Source organism: Pinus tabuliformis, chromosome 5_2 (assembly GCF_031772625.1).
Source record: "Pinus tabuliformis cultivar Carrire ecotype Pingquan chromosome 5_2, CPIR1, whole genome shotgun sequence".
Lineage (NCBI taxonomy): Eukaryota > Viridiplantae > Streptophyta > Pinopsida > Pinales > Pinaceae > Pinus > Pinus tabuliformis.
In genome coordinates this window covers 520,979,264-520,989,083 of record NC_142306.1, presented here as the reverse complement: position 1 = coordinate 520,989,083, position 9,820 = coordinate 520,979,264, and positions in this window count along the sequence as shown.

The window sequence follows — 9,820 nt, the reverse complement described above, 5'->3', positions numbered from 1 at the left end:
AGGTATCAGGAGCCATAGATCTTTGTAAAACAAAATTTTTCCACATTGAGCTAATATAAAGGCCCAAACCACGGAAGCTGGACCAAGGAGATGTAGCCTTGGAAGGGTGAAGTCCTTCATAAAAAAACTGTGTTAAAGTGTCTCTTTGATGGTTTTCTATACTTTGAATGTTTGCTGTTCAGTACTTGTTTTTGAAGCTATTTTTTTCATGAATGTCATTTTAAACTTAAGGAAATTTACTTGATTGTATGCACAAACTACTGAGGAAACCCCAGTACAAGAAGCAATAAGAAAGCACCTGTTTAGAAATATGTAATTGTTATTAGCACAACAACACTAATCATACAAAAACAGATCAATTTTCTTCTCAGATCTTATGGTTAATGCAATATACATATAGTAGGGGTTTTTAGCTGAGGCTTTCCCTAGAAAATTATTATGTTATGTGTGATAGAAATTCTTCCTTTTCTGCTTCGTGATTTCATCGATCAATTTTTGTTTCCACTGATGAGTAGAGTAGATTCAAGTCAGTTGTTTTAGCATATCACAATATGTAGTTTGAATCTACAACAAAATTCTACATTGAGGAACTTTAGGGTATGACACCAACAAATAATTGAGAGATTTCCCCTAGTCGTCTCCTTTTAAGTGACAGTTCCCTCCAAATGGATCAATCTTGATAGCATTATAGTAATATTGAATTAATCACAAATTTACTTTGAAAGATATATAGCATAGCCAATAAACATAAACTATAAAGTCGACACCAAAGCTTCATAAAAATAATTTCATTTTGGCAAAATGATATCAATAATTTACAATGATTTGGGAGGAGAGTGAGCTCTCTATTTATTGATGAGGCCTTCAACATATCTCCCAATTTTTATCCTTAGTAACATTTATGAAACTTCAAGAAAGATTGAGTTTTCATCCAAAAAAGGCTCGGAGGCTATGTCATTACAAATAATTAGCTTTACATTGCTTCAAACCCTCATAAGAGAGGTGATTAAGTCTTCCAAAGGAGGTAGCACCTTTAAAAATAATTCCAATAAAAACTCAAATAATGCTTCTTAATCTTCAAAATATGTCTCAAATGAAGGCCCATGCATATAGCACAAGTCAAGGAACTTCCATGAAGCATGGGAGTGAATTTCCAAGTCCAAAATTGGGTCAAAACCCCCCAAAAATAAAGTGATGTCAAACATAAAATAATGAATGATTTGGCTTGAGCATGCAATGTTCCCTTGAAATATGGCTTGAGTTGAATTGGAGGAAAATTATGTGTCCTTAGGAGGCCCAACACTCTCCTTAAGATGCTCATTGTTCCTTGATCTTAACCTTTGACGTCCCAATGTCTAGGAAAAGGTGAACGCCTCCTTGCTTTTGGTCCAATCATTGTTTTATTTGTGATTTACAACTGAGTTTTCATATGTTTGAATTGGCCTTGGTCCATTGGAGTGACATTGACTTGAAGTGACCCTTCCTTTTCTCATAAGATGTTTCACATTCTTTTACCCCTCATGGCTGCCGCAAGAGAAATCGACCCCCCTTTAATGAATAACTAATGCTTATAATGGTGTTTCGAGACAAGTATTTTAAATTTTTTGATTTAGAGAGGATTTGGACCTCCTCCTTGCCTTGGAGAATGTGGGATGTTGCCTTGGGGAGAGAAAATGCATCGTGAACTGTGAGACTTCCATGAAAAACAATGGCCATGGCCATGGCCAAAGAGGTGTGCATACATAAGAGAAATTGTCTTGTTAGTACACATTCCGACATTGCTTGTAAATAATAGTATCTTTAAAAAATTTGCAATAGAAATCAATTAAACATTTAGGAAAATATACTCTTATGTCACTAGTGAATATCCCTATCTATTTGGGTTGTTTGATGGATTAGTGACCAAACAAGTTTGTAAAATAATTAACATTTTAATAAACAGAATGATATTGAGAAATCAACTTTTTGTATGGAAAATAAATAGGTAGAAAACGCATTTAAATGGCATATTTTTTGTTGAAAATAGCCCAGAAACTTTTATTAAATCTCATAAGATACCATTGAGACAATGAACAAACCTAAAGAGATAGAATAGATCATTGCCAAGCCTTATTCTACAAAGGCCAAAAGGCTCACTGCACGAAGATGACTATTGCAGAACCATAAAAATGATATTTAGACACAATAAAATAAAAGTTAGAAGAGCGAAGAAAGAAGGAATAATGGAGACGAGAGTAATGCTGTTGCGTGTTGAAGACAATGCAAGAGTTAATATGGATCTATGTTGATTCTTAATAATATTATTTATGTTTATATTGAATTTTAAGACATTAATACATCATATTATGACCCTTTGTTTTATATTATTCCAAGAGGTCTCCTAGACTCCTCATGACTATTCATTTTCACTAGTGCTTTGCACCTTCCACATAAGTGAATATTCCAAATTTACATAATACCTAATGATTATGTTTCCAACCTTCCATCTCATAATCTGAAGGGGTTGTATATGAGTCCAAAGAGAGAGTTGAAATATAGAGGTGGAGAGAAACTAATGGTTGTATATGCTCTCTAAATTTAGTGGTTTAAGGAAGACCATAAATTGAATGGGGTAGCAGAAACTAAAGTATTCTACTGGTGGTGGTTTAAGGAAGATCACAAATCAAAAGGGTAGCATAATCCGAAATATACTACTGATGGTAGTTTAAGGCTGACCACTGACTCTGGAACTTGGCTTGAAGCAGTACTTGGAACATTTTCGAATATGGCTAGAAGCTGATGTATTCTGCAAAATGGAAGTCCCTAATGATGGTTTAAAGATGACCTCAAGCTATTGACATGGTGGGTTGAAGATGACCTCAAGCTGTTGACATGGTGGTTTGAAGATGACCACAAACTATTGTATAGCATAAATAATAAGTATTCTTATAAGTGGTGTTTTATGGAGGAGCAAAAACCAAATTGTGCTCATGGATCATGAGTCTATCTATTGTGACAACTTTGACTCTAGCTCCACGTGCTGGCTGTTGGCTCTGATTCTGGATGTGGCTTAAGCTCACTTGATATGACTTCAAAACTAGTATCTAGCTATCAATTTCCACCTTGTGAGATATGTGAAGATGATAATCTCTCCATTGCAATATGTATTGATATAAAAGAATGAATTGTACAAGATGGCTGACATAGCTTCTTGGCTATTGAAGAACATTGCCGAGAAGTGATCCATTTACTGTGAATCTTTGCTCTTGCATGGTTCTTGTCATTGGAACATCTAATTAAATGATGATTATGATTTCTACTATGCTCACAAGTGTTGAAGAATGTAAATAGTGTTAGTCTTTATAATTGAATTTGAGTCATGTATCTATACAAAGAAAGAAAAGATAAATTATTTATAAAAATAAAATTTATTGACTTATTAAAGCATGGGTTTCATGCTTGAGTCAATGGTATAAAGGTCAAAGCACCCATTGAGTTCTATAGTATTTTTTTGTTTAAGTCAAAGTCAAATTTATTATGTAAGAAACCCTTCTTGGGTTCATGGAAAGAAATTTATTTTTTCATATCAAACCCTCCATCCATCAAGTCGGCCTCAATCTAGTTTCAACCTCATGTTACAAGTTAGATCCTCCTAATTATTCATGTCGACCTCATTTATAGTCAGAAACAACTATAAATACCCATGTGAGCTCGACCTAGCTGAGATAGAGGACAAAAGTTCAGATATATAAAATATGTCAGTGAAGTTAGGATTATCTATAGGATCAAAGTAATGGGTGATTACAGGATTGAGGCCCTAAGTGATTGCAAGACCGAGGCACTAAGTTATTGCAGGAATGAAGCATGACGTAAATACAAGACCAAGGCATGACAATATTGCAGCACTGAAACATGGCATGAATACATAACTGAGGCATAACAAGACCACAAGATCAAAGCATAACATGACTACAAGACCAAAGCCTATTATGATCATATGACCCAAATAAGGTACAACTGCAAGATTAAAGTATGATATGACTACAAAATCGAAGCATTATGTGTCACTTAGGAACAAGGTTGACTTGATGGATGGAAGGTGTCCTTGGTCTAGGTAATAAGGGTCTTAGTCATCTCAACTTGATTTAAATCTTCTGAAGGAAGAGTTCTTGACTGGGTTTTCCCCTGCATAGGGGTTTTGCCTTGGCTGAGTGCATACATCTAGTGTCTCATTGTTTTTATGTTTTTGCTAGCTGTTTGATGAATAATGAAATAATAACTATAAGAAGAAGAATAATTTAATTAAGAAAACACAAGCATCTATCAAAAGAAAAGAGAAATCAATATCTGATCTCATTGCCCTAGATTTCTCAACATGGTATCAGAGATTGGTTCATTTACTAAAGGGAAGAAAGGAGATCACAAGGTCTAAAAGTCACGACAAAGAAATTTGGTCCTAAGAAGAAGAAAATCTAAAATTTGAGAAATCTAAAAGAGATCCTAGACTACACTTTTGGACATAGGAATAGAAACTAAGTATTAAACAAGAGCCCTATTTTGGAGAACTATGAGGTTAGATACGTATCCCTCTCAAAATCCAAGCATCCTAATAGGAAAAGAAAAACATTGATATAAGCATATAAAGCTTGTGAATATAATGTATAATACTTGCAATTAAGAAGAATCATATTAGTGAGGATTCAAGAATAATTACAATCATCAACTACAAGAATATTTACAAGCTTGAGTAGTCACATAAGAAGACCAAGGCCTGTGCATTGAAAGGCTTGCAAAACAAATTATTTAAAGAGGCTTGTCTACAATTCTCGTCCAAACAAAGAAGAAGAACCTAAGAACCAAAAATAATAGTCATCTTTGAGCACATCCAAAGTTTGGAAAATACCCTATCTTGAAGCTTCCTCGATGTTTGACAACCTCATTACCTATAGAATTAAAGAAAAAGGAACTCAATGCTTGAAGAACCAGATCGAAGAAATTAAGTAAGTTTGTTATTGCTCCTTATCTAACAAATGTGTATGCAATGTATCATCGAAAAAAAGTTATGTAAGTTTTGAGGTATGCATAACTTGCTTATTTTTTGAAGTTGTTTACTAGTATGTTTCTAGGAATGACAAATCCTCATTAAAGTTTGATAATATCTTGAATAGTACGTATGATAGTCACTCTCTCATTTACATGTTCTTAGAAACTTGATCTCATAATGGTCAAGGGATAGTCCATAATATATAATGATCCTTGACAATAGTAAAATTAAAGGTGTCTAGATTTTGTAGCTAAAAACTCTCTCTAAATTCTAGATAACCATTACACAATTGTACTTGCATATTTTGGTTGCATTTGTCAAGAAACATTGCGGGGACTTAAATATAGATGCGATCATGTTTAAAGAAGGAGTTATTTCATTAAGGATAACCTACCAGGTTTGTAAAATGAGTAGCTCAAGGTATGTATAAATATTTATAATAAAATTTTCTTCATATTACAAATTAAGGTCATTTTGAAAATTCGTTACTAACCTTTTCATGTTTAGGTTTTTTGAATCATAAGAGATTCTTAGGGAGATTAATCGTTAGATTGAATGTACCCTAGTTATATTTTTTATTTTTTGTGAAACCTTAACCCTTAGGGTTAACTGTAAAATCCTAGGCTTTTTGTGTTTAGCGTATTTTGAAACCATAGTCCTCTTAGGGTTGTTAATAAAGTCTAGAACCAATGATGAATTTCTCTGTTTATGGTTTTGGTATTGTTATGGAAAAAACCCTTATGCTTTAGGGTTTGATGTTATTTTCCAAGTTGTAAACGGAAACCTTAGATCTTTAAGATTTTTGATAAGTTAGGGTTTTCTATTTATAAGTAAAAAATCTATATTTTCAGGTTTTGGTAAATTAAGGTTTATAAGAAAAACCCTTGTTATAGCTAAAATGAGATCCTAGGAATGAAACCCTAGGTATGTATTCTTCCGCATAATCAAAACCCTAACTTGATTAAAATTGATGTATATCTAACTTTGATGTATTGATGATTGTGTCTTGGGTTTACCTAGTAGGTAATATGCACATTGAATATGTATGCTAACATAATTGTTACTCGTGCTTTAGTTTGTGAAATCTAGGGTTTTTAACAAAACCCTAATAGAGATTGATATTGTTTTGTGATTTTGATAGAATCTAGGGTTTGCTACTAACCCTAGTAAATTCTGACATAAAATCATATTGTTGAAATCTTAGATGAATAGTAGGATTATTATTTGATTGAATTTTTGAGGCTTTGGGAATCGAAGATGAAGTCTAAAGTTTATGACAAAACCCTAGCAAGAAGTTAAAGTTTAGTATGTAAAAGAATGTAACCTTTGTTGATTATAAACCTAACTAGGTTTAGGTATCTGATGTCTAAAGTTTGAATGTTTTGATGCTTCCATTATAATAATATGACTTTGATATAGTTAAACTTCATGTTTGTATTTTGGTTGTACTTGCTATTAAAGGTTTTGCAGGTACATGATCTTCAAAATGTTGAAGATATTTGTAATTGAAGATATATGATAGTAATGATGAGCATGATGAAGGAATCTATAAATGATGATGATCAAGATGACCTTGATTCCATAAGAAAGAATGAAGCATTGAGAGGTTGAAGTTTCTTCAATGTTATAAAACCTATTGATCTCCCCAAGTTAAGAGGGAGCCTGGATAGAAGAAAAGATATATCTCCCCAGTTGAGAGGGAGGGCATATTGTGACAATCATAATATCAAAGTAAGAATGAAACTACAAATGAATGTTCATGAAAAGGACTTGAGAAGTGTTGAGACTGTAGTTAGTGCTGATGAAGAAGTGAAAGAAGAAGAAAACTTCTGCCAAGTTGTAGTTGGATACTTGATGACGATATAAGAAACATTAGGATGATTTCAGACCCCAAAGGTTTGTGTTTACTTTTATATATATTTGAAAGTTTATTACTAATTGGGGTTGTGTAGGTACAAGTAAATCTCTCCATAATAAGGTTGAAAACTTTGGAAGCATGCTTGGATAAAATGGATATATATGATTTATTTTACTAGGGAGATATGAAGGATATAATGCCAAGATGCTTGGGAGGACATATGGCTGACGTATGTGTTGATGTCTAGATCTCGAAGAGGGAGGGTGGCGTTGGTCATGGAGCTTCGACCTTGGATACACACCTAGATCCCTGGGTTGGTGGTAGATCTTAAAAGCCTGCTGGTACCTAGACTGGCTAAAGCTTGAGTCCCCTTAGTCCCACCCAGATAGAATACCCTGGTCAAGTATTTAGTCTGCAACACTGAGTGTGCTAGAACTCTTCGTAGTTCATATCATTTTGAGATCTTCCATGTAATGGATTTGAGACTTCTGCAATCTGCATTATGTGTGGTTGTATCTTCCAGATCCATCGCATTTTATTGTTTTTATGCATCGACGTTTCGAACCATCCTCTGTGGTTCATCATCAGGATTTAGATTTGTGAAGAAGTCAGAGAAGGATGAGGATAAATAAATAAACGTTAAGATAGGTGGTGTAAAGAGCCGACAAGTTTTGTTTAGAATGAGGTATATTAATTAATTTATAATTGATCTAATTTAATTTCAATTTGAATTTGCATCTAATTATGATCTTTGTTTTTGAATTAATATGTTTTCATTTAATTTATTTGATTCATATAATTTAATGATTAAATTTAATTCAATTCTATTTATTTAATTTATTATTAATTTGATTTAAACAAAATTTTATTATGATTTAATTGTGTTAATTTAATTTTAATATAATTTATTTTAATTTAATTTAATTTAATTAATCCTATTTTGATTTGATTTTTATTTTTATTGTATTTTATTTTAGTCAGATTGATTTAATTTCATTTTTATTTTCAATTTAATTTATGATTTTATTTTTATTTTCCATTTAATTTTTATATTCTGGTTAGGCTAACTAAAAGGATTAGAAGTTTTAATTTATTTTAATTTTAATTTGTTTTAATTTCATTTAATTTTAATTATATTTTAATATAATTTATATTAAATTAAATTAAATTAAATTAAATTAAGTTTTAATTTTAATTTTAATTTATTTTATTTGAATTTAATTTAGTTAATTAATTTTATTTTATTTTATTTTATTTTTATTTTTATTTATTTATTTATTTATTTTTAACTTAATCATGATTTATTCTAATTAATTTAGTTATAATTTGAATAATTAATTAATTATATATATAAATGTTTTGTTTAATTTAATTTACTTTGATTTAATTTAATTATGGATTTAGTTTAATTTAATTTATATTAGTTTCATTAAATTTTGATAGTGAATGAGCTTAATCTGATTAAAGATTTTAAGGAGAGAAACAGGAGGACCAAGAAGCCAAGGGGGGGTCGGGATAAGACTAGGAAGTGGTGGAATCCTCTGTTAGCGTGGGAATCCAATTATCACTTATTTTCCAACCGTCATCACGATTTAGGTTATTGGGGTGTTTTCTTATTTCGATAGCTTCTCTAAATTTCCTATGGTGGTAATGCTCAATTTTGGCCATAACATAGGAGTTTTCGATGCAAATGTGATGATTGGTTTTACTAGAGTGCTCAGCCAAAGCTGAGGTTTTGGAGCGGTTATGGTTGATGTCAGCAGCATGTTCTTGAATCCTAGTTAATATAGATCGGCTGGTTTCACCAATGTATGTTTTGCCACATGAACAAGGGACCAAATAGACCCCTTTGTGGTGTTTAGGGTCAATAGGATCTTTTACTGATTTAAGACATCTGTTAATTGTTTTCATAGGTTTGAATGTGGTTCTTATGTTATTCTTTCTTAAAATGTGTGAAATCTTATTAGTGGTGCCTAGAATGTAGGGAAGGTGTACTATACCATGTACTTGTATATGCATGTAATTATGAATATGCCCCTAGTTAAGAGGGAGTGTTGAAAAATGTAACTAGTGTTGATATTCATAATTGAAATCAAGTCATGTATCTATCCAAAGAAAGAAAAGATAAATTATTTATAAAAATAAATTTTATTTACTTATTAAATCATGGGTTTCATGCTTGGGTCAATGGTCTATAGGTCAAAGCACCCACTGAGTGCTCTAGGATTTTTTTTTTAAAGTCAAAGTCAAATTTATTATGTAAGAAACCATTCTTGGGTTCATGGAAAGAAATTTATTTTGTCATATACAACCCTCCATCCATTAAGTCAACCTCAAATTACAAGTCCACTCCTCTTAATTATTCATGTCAACCTCATTTACTGTCAGAAACAACTATAAATACCCATGTGAACTCGACCCAACTGAGAGAAAAAATAGAAGTTCGGATATATAACACAGGTCAACGAAGTTAGGATTATCTACAAGATCAAAGTAATGGGTGATTACAGGATCAGGGCACTAAGTGATTGCAAGATCGAGGCACTGAGTTATTGCAAGACCAAAGCATGACATAAATACAAGACCAAGGCATGACAAGATTGCATGACCAAAACATGGCATGAATACATAACTGAGGCATAACAAGACTGCAGGATCAAAGCACAACATGAATACAAGACCAAAGCTTATTATGATCACAGGACCAAAATAAGGTATGACTACATGACTAAAGTATGATATGACTATAAAATCGAAGCATGATGTGTCACTTAGGAACAAGGTTGATTTGATGGATGGAAGGTGTCCTTCGTCTAGGTAATAATGGTCTTGGTCATCTCAAATTGATTTGAATCTACTTAAGGAAGAGTTCTTGATTGAGTTTTCCCCTCCATAGGGGTTTTTCCTTGGCTGAGTGCCTACATCTAGTGTCTCCTTGT